Genomic DNA, 15,155 nt, shown 5'->3' on the forward strand with positions numbered 1-15,155 from the left:
CCTCTCTTCACTGGTTACCAGTGAAGTACAGAACTGATTTTAAGACTGTGTTATTATGCCTCGACACATTATGTTTTCGGGTTGTCTGCCAGTCCGTCCCATTCTTGTGAATGCAATATCTCCAGAACGTCTTGAGGGGATTTCTTCAAATTTCATCCACGTTGACTCAATGATGAACTGAACAGAATTAAGTGGTCAAATGTCAAAGGTCACTGTGACTCCAAAAAACATGTTTTTGGCCATAACTTAACAATTCAGCATTGGCATTTTATATTCAAAAGGTCAAAGGTCAACTCTAGTGTGACATCATAATGTTTTCAGGTCATTATTCAACCACAAAACTTAAGAACAGAGGGGGAACAATATGGCCAGATACTGAATTGGTGACACTCATTTTGGGTGTTCACCCTGAAACTGTGCTGAGTGTATGGCTCTTCTTTGCTGCTGGGTTAAAGATGTGTTTAAGGCATCTATGTTTAGAATTTGTAGCATCTTTGCAACAACATTTGTGGGAGGCATACAACCACATTTTGGTAAATCTAGGCCATATCCACACGAAGACGGAACCGATTTTGTTTTTTAAAAGTTTTCCATAAACAAAGACCTGCAAGGTGGTGGACAAAGTACACCAAAAACAGATAATAAGAAATGGAGCATGAGCGTAGAACTCGTGCGATGTAAACAAACACGAAGAAGAAGATGGCAGAAAATACAAATGCCAAAGAGGCCCACTTTGTATGGACTGACGACGAGGTAGAGCTGCTACTTAGGGTCACACTTGTTTACAAAACTACAAAACTGCAGGAGAATGTTGACTGGGAGTCCTGCCAGTCCAAATATAGCAATATAATGTCGCCTTGTGCATGCGGGTTAAGGGAGAGGTGGGGTTATGGCGTCATCGCTTCAGAAAAGAGGCATACTGTGTTGTAAATATGGAAACCCAAAGGTGGCGTCTTCAGATTTCTTCACTCTGGGACCCGGTTTCAAAAGTTGGCGTATTTGAGCTCCTAAAATGCTGGTTCCATGTTTACGAAAGGTCTGTACGATAAAAAACCTTTGCGGATACACCTAATCTCGTCTCCGTGTGGACATGGCCCTAATTTGTTCCTCTAGTTCTGCATGGACTGGCTCATCTCCTATTCCATCTCCTGACCCCTCAGATCTGGTGACCAATCACTGCTTCTTAAAAACCAAAGGAGATGGAGCATTTTCAGGTCTTGATCTTTCCGTAGACTTGTCATTATCATTACAATGACATATTCTACCAAGACCACACTATTTTTCTTTTATTTGCTTGTATTTTATTTTGTTGGTTGTGTTAAGACTTTATCAAGATGTTGAATGCTTTTATAAATAAACTTATATTGTCTTGTTTGACTGTTTTTACTTGATAATTCCTGTTTTTATTTGATCATGTATCTGTTTTATTGAATCTGTTTGTGAAGCACTTTGGTCAGTGCTAGTTGTTGTTTAATGTGCTCTTTAAAGATTTAACTTAAGGGACGTGTTGTTATGGTTTCTTCTATAACTTCTGTGCAACATCTTGAGTTCGGGCCTCCACCTCAGCCTGTCCTCCTGCTAAATTACTAATTTCTTCTCACACTCACATTGTACAGGAGACACAATCGCTGCTTGGACTGTGCTAACAGACAAAGATTTTTCAACTGAATGAAGCGTAAAGTTTGGTACCATACACAGATTATGTGATTTTGTCCACCCCATTCATATCAATAAGCTAAACAACAGAAACACTTCTTTGCAGAAAGCAATACAATTCAAACTGCAGCATCCAAAGTGATCATAAAGTTGAATCAACACCTCTCTAAAACAGTTTCAACAAAACAATAACCTTCATGAAGACAGGATTTGTTGCAGAACTGTTGTATTAGGCTGCATTAGTTTTAACTAGGTGTACCTAATAAACAGATAACTGAGTGTATACTGCTTAAACTCCAGGTGAAGTAAATCAGAAGTTTCTTTCTAAACACAGTATACAAGTTAGAAAATACTTGCTGAAATTGTGGAAAGACTGAACTATAAAGTACTGAATTATGGATTTAGACCGTTAAATTATTTTTCACCATCTTTGTGTCCAGGATTTTAAGGGAGGGGCTTAAACCATGGCTGGATGACGCACTGGAGCCATCCTGAACACATGCCCCTCCCACACTACATAAAAAATTACAAAAGAGCATGTAGTATCAGTGTCCTGTGTTAATGGGTTATCAGTTCGCAGCAGCTCATTCTTCATTTTAGCGACTCCAGCGGACCTGTCAGACTAGAAAATAGAGCTTTTTTAAAAATTTATTTATTTATTTATTTTATCATTTAAATTCGGCTTGGTGATAAATAGCCTGACATGTTTTTCTGTGGTGTGACGACGGTGCTGAAAAATGAAGCCAACACGGAAGTACCCAAAATTGTAGTTTTCGAATGGCCACTTGAGGCTGGCTCCAAAAGTCAGTCAACCTCTATAGACCCCCATGTTAAAATGCCCAACTTTATGGCAGAAATAAACATGGTAGCCTGGTACAAAAAACAGTTTTGGTATCGATGACTGATTTCCCCCTTTATGACATCTGTACCATGGGGTGAATTTTTGGGCTTCTCTGTCAGATCCACCCCTCCCTCATCCACAGCGCTAGCCTCTCGCCCAGATTTGTGCTGTGTCTCAAATCGCGTACTTCTGTACTTACACATAATATTTTCACACTTCACACTGAGAAGTATGGAAAAATGCAGTGCATTTACCTGTACCCGGATGGTGCACTCAAAATGGTCAAAAAGTTGAGTGTGGAACTATGGACACTTCTCCCCCTCAATGGTCGCCATCTTGGCTACATAGCGGAAGGGGAGGGACCACTTTTCAAACTGGAAATAGCGGCTGAGGACTGTGCGACCGTGAACGTCGCTGCTTCGTGCAAATTCACGTTTTTTGCACTAAGCACCACTATACTGTTGTCGGATATAAGCAAGCAGTACGTTTATTGGTTTAGTTTAGCAGTCTGTAATGATTTGGTACCGCAAGCGATAACACAAATGCTCATGCTAGTTTGCTAACTAGCTAATTTGCGGTCGTCATTTCCGGTGAGTGCACAACGGCTGTGTTTGGTTTGAGACAACACTACCATGTCGAAATTTTTGCACACTATGCCAATGAGTACATAGTACACACAGTATACTACATAGAAGTGTACTAATGGAAGTATGTGATTTGAGACACACTAGTCTCACTCACCAGACCTTTCTCAAGAAAAGAACGGTCTGGCTGGGCCGACTCTCATTTTAAGATTGGAGAAAAAAAACACCCCGGCTGCTTGTACTTCTTTCAACCAATCACAATTGTTCTGGGCAGTGCCACAGCAACGGTGTGCTTGCAAAAATGCTGCCAGGGGGAAACAGGTTTTGATGTAACACGCCCACAAAAATATCACCTACAGGATGCGAACCATGGCAGAAAAATGGCTACATCCCCGCAAGATCAAACACCGCAAAAGTTAGTAAAGGACGTGTTGAAAACGGTTGAAAACTGCTACACAACCGGAGGTGGTAGGGCGGGACTTCAGCGGGTGGCTCGTTCCGCCCAATGAGAGGCTGATTTCTGCAGCAAACTTCCGCCCGCTCAGACTAGAGACACTCTAATGGTCAATTCTGGCTCTGAAAATCCGACATAGCAATGGACAAAATGTCAAACTCAAGGCTTCAAAAAGGGAGAGCACAAACCAGTGGGTGACGTCACAGTGGTTATGTCCATTATTTTTACAGTCTATGGATGTGACAAACTCATAACTCATATATATTTTTGCTTTACAGGAACTTAAAAAATGCTAGACAGGAAGGTTAAAGTGAAATGTTATCATTGTGGTTTAAGTCTATTTAAATAAAACTGGCCTGACTCTGCAGTGAACCTTTAAGACACCTCATAACATGGTGCCCAAATTCCATATCACAAAGGCTGTTGGCACCGATGAAAAAATGTGTGTATGCATCATGACTCTTTTTCTTCATAAATATCAGCTGCTGAGTGAAAGTGACATATGCATTGTTTTTGTGCATATGTATCATTTATTCATCCGCCCGCTGAGTTCCAAAAGACGCTCAGAGCAGCACTTGTCTCTCCTGTCAGATATATCTGCCCTCTTGTAATCTGAAATTCCACTTTCCCCCAAATCCCTCGTCTCTCCACGCACTCCTCTGTTCACACCCAACCACCCCTCTCTTCCTCTCTCCTGCCCCCTTTTTCCTCCCTCCATCTCTTTTCTTTTCCTTCCTCGCACACACCAGCTTATGCCAAGTTGTTAAATTTGAGCTCTCCATCTTCTTTCCCACACACACAGAGGTAAACACAGCCTGGCAAAAAATAGCGCTCATCTCTGCATCCATCTCTGATTCTGGGCTCAAAGATGAGAATCCTTTGGCAGGAATTTCTCTTTCTCATGTGCGTACACACACACACACACACACACACACACACACACACACACACTCACTCTATCTCTCTGTTTCTATCTCGACACATAAATTGAATCTGTGGTCTTGACAGGGCAAGAGGACAGGGAGGACGAATAAAAATCACCTCATTACGTACACCCTTACACATACACGTCCCCTCGCACACGCACCCAGACACGCAGACAGACGTACACAAACAGGTCATCCACATGCATTAGAGATGGGAATAGAAGAGCCTTGAATCCTGGTCAAACGTCATTTGGTGTGTAAATGCTGACAGACGAGGGCAGGAAGCCACATGAGATCGTAGGCACTGTTTGGCGGAGACACAGCAGGAATAACTCGGGGACGGACGGAGCAACAGTGGCGTGCACAGTTGTGGAACTTGGAATAATGATGATTATGATTAAACTGATGAATGATGAAGGTCACAGTGACAATCTAAGAGATGGAAGTGATGATAATGATGATGTTCTCTCTATCTTTATCGCATCTCTTCCCTCGGTGATGAAGACCGGCATTTTTCAGCTGCACGTGAACGTTGCCGATGGTGTCTGTGATATCTCTGTGTTTAACTGACGACTTCCCGCAGTGTGACCGTGACTGCAATCTAGAGTCCAAGGTGCAGCTGAGGAAAATACTGATCATGGCAGACAGGAGAGAAGTTATCGTATCAGATCTGTAAACTCTCCTGGTGCTAATTTTCTTTTAAGAATCTTTATCTGTGCACAGCTCTGATGGACAACAGGGCAAGTTTTGAATAATTTTTTTTAATTTTTATTGATCTTTTCATCAGGAATACAAAAAAGGGGAAAAAAAGGGTAGAATTACAAGTGTTTGTTTTTGTTGTAAAATGAATCCCCAGGATCCCCTCACCCATCAGAAGGAACATTTTTGATTAGAATAATTAAATTTATTCCATCAGATGAATTATTACTGCATACAATGGGAAAATATATATATTATTTAAAGGAGTATGTCATCATCAGGCTCAGTAACAGCAGGGAATAAGACCATTACACTCTTGAGCTCATCACTTCACTCACTCTGCCTTCGTACACTTTACTTACTGTTATACAAACTATTTACACCTCTGTGCATATATATTGATTACTTCTCAATATGCATATACATTTATCTATATAGATTTACTACATTCCTCTTAACATTCAGTGTATACTTTCATATTTATTCTTTATTTGACCTTTAACCCTATATTTTAACTATTTTATGTCTTAAACTCTAATTTTACTTTTACTTGATTTTCTTTCTTTCTTTATAGATATTTAACGAGCACTGTTGGAGGGTGCCTGAGGCCTAAGATTTTCATCACCAGTGACTGACTCGCTGTAACAGTTTTGCATACAATAAGAATAAAGACCCTGAACTTGGAAGGCATCGGCATATTAAACCTGCAATAATTGATATTTTGGCCGCACGGGGGCATGAAAACAATGCTTAAATATTATCACCTTTTAAAGTGAACACATTTTGCTACAGTGCCAGTTACAGTGTAATTGTAAGTGTTAAAATGTGATGAGAAGTTTCATAAAAACTGTCTCACTATTTTCATTTGCACATCACTTAAGTTTGCTAACATTAGCCACTATAAGCTACTGGTCATACCAGACTAAGTAAGTGTATCTATGGAGAAGAAGTCCCTGTTATGGCCTGTGAGTTTCCTTTGTATGAACAATATATTTTGATATATCAGCTGATACAGGGAACTTTTTAGCAAACAGTTGCCCGGCGGTCACACATTTTTGGCCACCTGGTAAACATAAACCCAATGTTCATTTTAAGCTCTTTAGCTCTGGTTGTTTAAGCTCTGTCTTTGGTCTCCACCAACTCCTGGAGCTGCTGCTGCGCCTGGAAACAATGCTGCAAGACTCTGAACTCAGTGACAGACTGTGAAACAAAAAACTGAACTAAAAATATTGATCATAGCTGCTTTAAAGATAGCAAATGTTAACCCATGAATCACAGTCCAAAATCAAACAAAACCTCTACCAGTGGCACTCATGCAGAGTAAGGTCAAGTAGGCAATTTTAGTGGGGATGAAAAAGGGACTGCCACCTCCTCTTGTAAGCAAAATGAGCAAAATACCCCCCTTTGTTAACCCGCCATCCCTCTCCATCCCCTGAGACCGAACCCAGACCTCTGACCAACTCATTATTGACAATTATTTAAATGTGATGAAGCGTTCCTATTTCAACCAGTGCAGCATTTGTATCACTGGTTCAGCAACCAGGGAACTGACAAACTGTGTTAAATCATCTAATGTGATGCTACTCAGCCATCAAATCTGTGCATTCCAGTAAGCAGTGTGACTGGATATGAATGAGATACACACACACACACACACACACACACACACACACACAGGAGCGAGAGACAAGATACAACAGCAGAAATAAGAGTCATTTCACACGAGAAAAAAGTAGACTGTATAAACAGAACTTTAAATCAAGAACGGACAGACTCTTACATGTCCAATTTTCCCACGGGCAGTTCAAAACCAATATGTCTGTCTGCACCTCGTTACCAAAATGACCAAATCACACGCCCCTTGTTAACCTGCCATCTCCCATCTCCATCCCCTAGTAACAGAGCGAGTGCAGCTGAATATGTTGGTCTTGTCTGCCTGACGTATTGATTCTTTACATGACTGAGGTTTGTGTGTGTCAGAATCTATTGCCTCGACCACGGCTCTGAAATATCAGTAGTCTAATGGTGCTGCGTATTGATAAATCCATGGTGCTGTCCAGGGTTCTGAAGAAGACAGATCTACATTATATGGGAGGGGATATTAAAAGACACATTATTATTTTTCCCTTCATCAAGCCTCCTCGATATTACATTTATATGCAACTAATTTAAAACAGCAAACACATTTAGGGAAACAAAATGCAGAGCAAATTATGTTTCCTATTAACATAATCAGCAACATGTTCAGCTGTGGTCTGCCAATCTTGCATTTTTTTAAATTACCTTTTTTTATTAGATTTGTTCAAAAACATTATCTTAACCAAAATGATTTTGCTGCCTAAACCTTTAACAGGAGTCTGGACACAAATCCAAAGTTCTGGTGTAAAGATCCTGCTCTTTGTACATCACCATCCTCCCCGAACACCTCCTAACAGAAGCCTACATAGGACATGAATGTATTATTCTGTTAGCTGAAGGACATGTATGTGAACATAATCCAGGCAGCAATTATGTTGCCAAAATAATGTGTAAAGATGTATAAAGAAAGAAGTTAAGTAACATACAAATGTAATTTAGGAGACAGGATTGCATCATCACACAGAGATTCACTTGCAGCCAAAAAATGGAAAGGTTAAAGAAGGACAGCTAAAATGACATCATCCATTGTGGCAACAGTAGCCTAAAGGTTAGCAAAGCAGGTTAGTGACCTCCACTTCAGAGCTGAGTCCAACTTCCCCAAGCACACCCACTCAGACACAAAAAAGAGGGTCTATGAAAATGATGTATTAATTATGTAATATCGTTTTTATTCACTCATATATTCAATTATTTATATTCTTAATCTTACTTCCCAACATGAAGGTCCAGGATGAAAGCTTTGAAACATGAAGGCTGTTTCAAAGCTTCCTCCACACCGCCCAAAATAACATCCTGGTGGATAAATTCTTGAACTGTTTACTGAGGAAAAGAGTCAACTTGAAATATATCGAGTCACAACATACTGGGATTTTTTTTAATTGTACAATATCACCACCCCAGGTTGCCAAAACTCAAAAATCCCACAGAAAAATACAGACAATAAAGCCTCAGTGTCCTCAGTGATAGCTACAGCTCTGTGCCGTGACTGACAGGATGAATCTGGGTGGAGAAAGTGAAAAAAGTAGCATCACCACTGCTGAGATGCCCTTAAGCAACACCCTTAACTACTGCTCCACACCGCTCAGCCACCAACACATCAGACTGGCTGTGCTGAGCAGCTTACAGGTGCGAGTATATGTAACGGTAACAATATTAATTTGAGAGAATTAATTCTGTGATGTGAGGAAAGCTCAACACTAGAACACAGCTGCTAACGCTCTGGGTGCTCCTCCCTTACAGAGAGCTACAACATCATGTGATGAACCTCGTTTCATACTGCTCCTGCTGCACTGACGTGAAGCTGTTTTGGGACAAGTTGGGGGGAAAACAGACCTTAATACGCAAGATGCTACAAAATACACAGCAGTGCTTGATAAGGTAAACATGATAAACTATAGACACACAGAGATTTAAGGTGTCTGTACAACAAGTGTCTGTTTTCTGTTCCAAATCCTGCCGTCCTTGGGTGGCTGTAACCCTTAAACCTTTGACAGCTCGCAATTTCTCATAAAGGGGAAAGAAAATGGGATTTTCTGCACCTTCCCTCCGTCTCACACACACACACACACACACACACACACAATACAAAATACACTCTTGTATTTGTGTCAGGAACGTTTTCCCAAAGGAAATAACTGGAAAATCACATGATGAATATCCTGTTCACTCCAGAGCATGATGTGTGTGTATGTGTGTGTGTGTGTGTGTGTGTGTGTGTGTGTGTGTGTGTGTGTGTGTGTGTGTGTGTGTGTGCACTTGTTCGGCTGCATGCAGGCCTTGTAAGCATACTGTACGTGTTAAGTTTATTCCTAATATTTGCTGCGTGCCATTTTCTGTCTGGACTGTTAAAGCCATGTTTTGTATTCTGCTGACGTGTTCTCATCTAGCAGCGAAGGTTGGCGTTCGCAAGCAGAGACAGAGAGCAGAATGGAAAGCAGACAGAGGCGAAGAGGAAGGAGGAAAAAACTTTTCTACCTTTGCAGACGGAGGACCTCTCCGAAACCAGCAGAGCCTTCAGTCTCGCCGCACTTTTCACATCACTATCAAAAAGAGAGAAAAAGGGGGAAGACGGGAGCAGGAAGGGGCGGGAGGAGACAGAGGGAGGTTAGGTTAGAATGACAAAGGTAAGAGATTTCTGCGCAGCAGCACAGACTGACAGTCTGCCACATTAAAAACCCCTAACAGGGACAGCTGAGCAGCACCGGGGGGAAAAAAAACCCAGGAGTGAAAATTAAGTTTGGACTCAGCTTTTTTCCCTGGTTACTGTGGTAAAGTGAAACTCGTTAAATAATAATAAAAAACTGAATTTATATAACACAATTAATAGGACACCTCAATGCTCTATGTGTGTCAGAGGGGGAGGAGGGATAGACTGTGAAATGGGACAAAGGAACGAGGAAAAAAAGCAAGGAATTGTTGAAATAAGGGCTGTGCGAAGGGAAAACAGAGGGGGATTCCCATTAGAGAGACAGATGAATGGACGGCTGAGGATGACAGCAACATCTGACAGTTGGCAATGATGATGGACAGAGAGAGGGAGACCCAGAGAGAAATAGCTCCTATTTCCAAGGCTAATCCCAGCCGCTGCGTTACAGGAAGAACACAATTTCATACGGAGAGAGTTTACAACCTTTTCTGTCACATGACTGTTCATCCTCAAGTGTCAAGCAGACATGTGAGTGTTTGTGTGTGTGTGAACAAAGGGATATAAAAGAAGACGTCAATAATTCAGACTGTAGACAACACAGTAAGTCTAAGCCTGCAGTAGCCCAGCAAAGAAAACTACCTGTTACTGTAAAGTGGTCCTGTTATTGTGTCCGACTTGCACCAAAATACGACAAACTCTGCTCCAAAGCTGACTCAAAAAAGGACCACAAACTATACTTGACTACATTTTCTCAGATTTTACTATTTACTACAGAAATACACTGAAAAAGATGAGTGGCACAATGGTGCAGTGGTTAGCATCGTCCCCTCACAGCAAGAGGGTTCATGGTTCAAACTGAATGGTGGGGGGTTCAATCCCAGGGTGGGGGAGTCCTTCTGTGCAGAGTGTGTGTGTTCTCCCCATGTCAGTGTGGGTTTTCTCCAGGTACTCCAGCTTCCTCCCACAGTCCAAAGACATGCAGGTTAACTGGTGATTCTAAAATGTCCGTAGGTGTGAATGTGAGTGTGAATGGTTGTCTGGGCGTGTTGAGCAGCACATGTTCATGTATTGCAGCATAGAGCAAATCAAAATGGATGCCTGGTACAATTAAAATGGATGGTTTGGATATAGAAATTGGAAAAGCAACACAGAGGTAATGCTTTGATGTTGGTATTGTGTCACAGTTTGCTTTAATTTTACAAGAGAAAAGGACTTAAGTATGAGGAATAACCACTACCTAATGCAGCTTTGGCTGTATACAGTAGTTCCTGGAATTTAAAGTTCCCCAAACCAAATAAAAAGCAAGAAGAGCCAATATAATCACATTACGATATCACTGTGCAGTCACTGTTCCAGTCCTGAACAGGTAACTTAGCCTGTGACCCCACTAAATGATGTAGTTAGTTAATGATGCGCCCCATTGCTTTAGTACATAACTCTGGGTTACTGCAGTAAGCTGGTTAGCCAGGCATGCTGACATTTAATTTAGAGCAGACAGACACTGTTTAGTCCATTGCTTACTCTCTCTAAACAAAAACACCACTGTCCAAACTCTTCATCACACCTCAGTTCAATTTAGATTTTAAAGGGGCGTTAGCGACATAGATCAAAATGACTCTGGATGCAACTGGATAGACCTACAACCAGTCAGAGCAGCAAAACATGACATAGCGCTGAGTGATGGACAGGTGTAAACAGACTACAGCATGCAAAGATGAACTGCGATGGTGTAGCTTCGATATGTTTGTGAACATGTGTCACTGTACTAAAATATTGGAAACAACAGGAATGGCCAAAAATGTTTTTGATTGACTTGTTGACCTTAAAAAATGCCTTAACTGCGTTCGTCTTTCAAGACTTTGGGCTCTAGTTTCCCGGTGCGGCGCAGGGTGGCGAACCCCGCGCAGAGCTAGTTTTGAGCAGCACAATCCGAGGCGTGCTCAGTTTGGTAGTTTGGCAAACCGAGGTACGCTGAGATGGGTGTGGTGGCGCAGCAGGGGGAGGTGTCGACAGATGCATCTTGGCGCAGTGACAGTTTCGTGCCAAAAGGCTTCGCCGAAGGTGCGCTAAAAGCTCGCCAGCTGAAACCAGGTCTACTGTCAGCGCAGGCGGAGCGCAGCCAGTGTAAGCCGAAGTTTGGCTGACCGGCGGACAGTGCGCTCACGTCACCAAAACCTCACAGGCAGGTTTCCAGAATATCAGGCACATTAATGATGCAATAAATACCCAAAAAAACACTATGCAATGCAACTATCTGCAATCAGCACATAAATGTATCTCTATATCGACTGTCCCGTCACATCTGATGTCGGATCAAAGGGGATTGGCACCATTTGGCACATTTGGCATGCGTAATGGAAACCCAACCTGATTTGATTAACACAGCTGCAAACTAATGAGTTCACATCCCTCTCAGCCAACCACAAACAGCCACAGCATCAGATAGGGAGTATATATTCAATATCTGTCATCTTAGAAAAGTCAAAAGAAAAGAAACAGAGTGAGACTGTGAGAGAGAACGAGAGAGCGCGCGCGTGCACGAGAGAAACGCAACATTGATTTACAATTGTGGTGACCTCCTCCCAGGCTACCTTTGCATCATCAGCCCGTGGAGGTCTGCTCACAGTTCCGTATATTTGGACACTGCAAGCTTGGACCTCCCGGACCAAAACATCAGTTTCCTCCTGGGAGAAGTTTGGCCGTCTGACGCTGCTGCTCTCTTCTGCCATGGCGAATTTAGTAAACCCTCATTACGCCTTCGCGCGGCGCATTTAAGGGCGAGGAGAGGGGCTCTTTTGATTGGTGTGATGTGTGTAAAACCCACTCCACGCCTTCTCTCCTCCCTCTTTCCGACTTGCGCAGGTAGGAGGGACGGAGGTGGGAAAGAGGAGTAGCTGCGCCAGCGCACACGGTGTGCCAAACTTGCAAAATCCGCCTGGCCACACCCAGTTGGCGAAGCGCAGGTGCGCTGCGCCCCCGCCTCGCCCGGTCTGTGAAACTAGAGCCCTTTGTCTCAACATGACCCATATTAGATAAATGGTTGTAACCGGCTCGTCAAATCTTGAGTTGCTGCTATTCAAAGAGGAGTTGGACCAGACACATCTGCCAGACCAATTAAAACATAGCTTGCAGGTTCATCTGGTAGATATGCACACCTAACTACAGTCCAGAAATCTAAAGTTTGATGGCCTGCTGTTCCTATTTATGGTTGTTAAGCAATGATTGGGAGATCTCTGCTGAGAAGAGGTGTTTAGTGAATGAGCAGGGGGCTTTTATGTTATATTTACACCTAGTCTTTGTGTTAATAAGTCTTATTTGATTCCCTTGCACCCTGTTTCCAAGTGTATTTGCAGAATTAAACATTGATTTGAAAATCATGAAATCTTAATGTGAACTAAATAATATGATTATCTACATTTTGTAGGATAATTTAATGCAAATTGATTGAGTGTTTATATTATGCATGCACTATTCTGACAGGCACATTCTCCTGTCAAGGTGCTTTTCTGCATCATAACCTCTTTATGGTTTAGTTTGGCAAGCAAAGGCCATCATCTGAACAGCACAGTGATTCCCGAAATCAGTCTTCTGAGTGCGAAAACCAAGGATTTTTCATGTAAATTACATTTCATGTCATTTTATCTGTTTACCTGTTGTCAGTGGTGACATGTATATGGGGTGCCGTTTGTAAAGTGTCTCACGCTGAAAATAACATCAACATTTTGCCACATTTAGCTTCAAACAATGTTTAAAAAAGTATTGTGATTTTTTTAACGTCACCTTTTACCACATTTACAGCAATATTTGTTAACTTAGAAATATATTAAATAGTTAAATCTAAATATTAAATGTGGCACCTAAATGTTAAATGTTAAATCTAAATATTAAATCTAAATCCAAATGGTAAATCTAAATCTAAATGCTAAATCTAAATCTAAATATTAAATCTAAATCTAAATCTAAATGTTAAATCTAAATGCTAAATATAAATATAAATATAAATGTTAAATCTAAATATTAAATCTAAATCTAAATCTAAATGTTAAATCTAAATGTTTTGGGTGAAACTAAATATTTAGCTAATATGCAAATTCACACTGCCGGTCACCGGAAGTACCAAAATAAAAGCTCGAGATGGTCAGACTGTTTATAGAATCAAATAACGAATTAAAACCAACTTATCGGGGGAAATGAACACTTGAACATACATTAGCGTGATAATAACTACCTAAAATAACAAGAAACGTGTTTGGAGAAATTTTATTTGATGTGTACTTTGAGTTGTTAGTGTCCCTTCTGAGGGAATCACCTTGTTGTTTACAAATACTTCCGGGTAGAAAACCAGCGGAGTTTAGCAACATATATATATGCACATCTCATGTTTTTCACGTCACTGTATCACCGTTTAGACTAATCTGCCTATAAAGCCTATAAACACTATGACTGAACAAACATTACTATCACGGTCTGAAATTAATAACATGGTTATCGTAGATTAGCGGGGCTAACTGTTAGCTGTTAGCCCCGTTAGCGGTGTCTGTAATGACTCACTAACTCTAAACGGTCCGTTAAGAAAATATTTTTTCCAGCGGATGTCTTAGTTACAACATGATTGAGCTAACTGGAGTAGTTTAATGTATCCGACAATGGGAGACATTTAACAGATGACGTCCTGATAGCTTTGCTGCTGCTGCGGCCACTGGTGCTTTCTAGACATCGTGATTTCCCAAAATTGAATAAATACCACACATCGCAACACAAAACTGCTTTGCTAGCTCAGTCATGTTGTAACTAAGACATCCGCTGGAAAAAAATATTTTTTTCACGGACCGTTTAAGAGTTAATGAGTCATTACAGACACTGCTAACGGGCTAAGAACTGACGGTTGTTAGCTTAGCTTAGGTTGTTAATCCTCCGGCGACACTAACAACTCAAAGTACGCAAATAAAATTTCTCCAAACACGTTTCTTGTTATTTTAGGTAGTTATTATCACGCTAATGTATGTTCAAGTGTCCATTTCCCCCGATAAGTTGGTTTTAATTCGTTATTTGATTCTATAAACAGTCTGACCATCTCGAGCTTTTATTTTGGTACTTCCGGTGACCGGCAGTGTGAATTTGCATATTAGCTAAATATTTAGTTTCACCCAAAACATTTAGATTTAACATTTAGATTTAGATTTAGATTTAATATTTAGATTTAACATTTATATTTATATTTATATTTATATTTAGCATTTAGATTTAACATTTAGATTTAGATTTAGATTTAATATTTAGATTTAGATTTAGCATTTAGATTTAGATTTAATATTTAGATTTAACATTTAGATTTAGATTTAGATTTAGCATTTAGATTTAGATTTAATATTTAGATTTAACATTTAACATTTAGGTGCCACATTTAATATTTAGATTTAACTATTTAATATATTTCTAAGTTAACAAATATTGCTGTAAATGTGGTAAAAGGTGACGTTAAAAAAATCACAATACTTTTTTAAACATTGTTTGAAGCTAAATGTGGCAAAATGTTGATGTTATTTTCATCGTGAGACACTTTACAAACGGCACCCCATACATGTATTGTCAGGCAACATTTTAAGCTTCAGGCAAAGGAAAAGCAAATGATACATACCCTGGGGAGATTGCATAAGAACATCGCTCCCTGTTTTATGTATTGCATCAATCACCAAATGTGTACTTTTAG

At 40.6% G+C, this 15,155-nt stretch overlaps 1 protein-coding gene across 3 annotated transcripts in view; it reads right to left on the reverse strand.

Moving 5' to 3' along the window:
* Positions 1-15,155, reverse strand: part of elfn1b (extracellular leucine-rich repeat and fibronectin type III domain containing 1b) — a 174,035-nt gene that overhangs the window by 55,242 nt on the left and 103,638 nt on the right. For 2 of the 3 annotated variants that reach the window (XM_049571364.1, XM_049571363.1), the window contains one exon: positions 9,274-9,338. The exons of the other annotated variant lie outside the window; for it this stretch is intronic. The gene's annotated coding sequence lies outside the window, so the exon portion shown is untranslated. The remainder of the gene's footprint in view (positions 1-9,273; positions 9,339-15,155) is intronic. 3 annotated transcript variants of the gene reach the window in all.

Source organism: Epinephelus fuscoguttatus, linkage group LG3, assembly GCF_011397635.1.
Source record: "Epinephelus fuscoguttatus linkage group LG3, E.fuscoguttatus.final_Chr_v1".
Classification (NCBI taxonomy): domain Eukaryota; kingdom Metazoa; phylum Chordata; class Actinopteri; order Perciformes; family Serranidae; genus Epinephelus; species Epinephelus fuscoguttatus.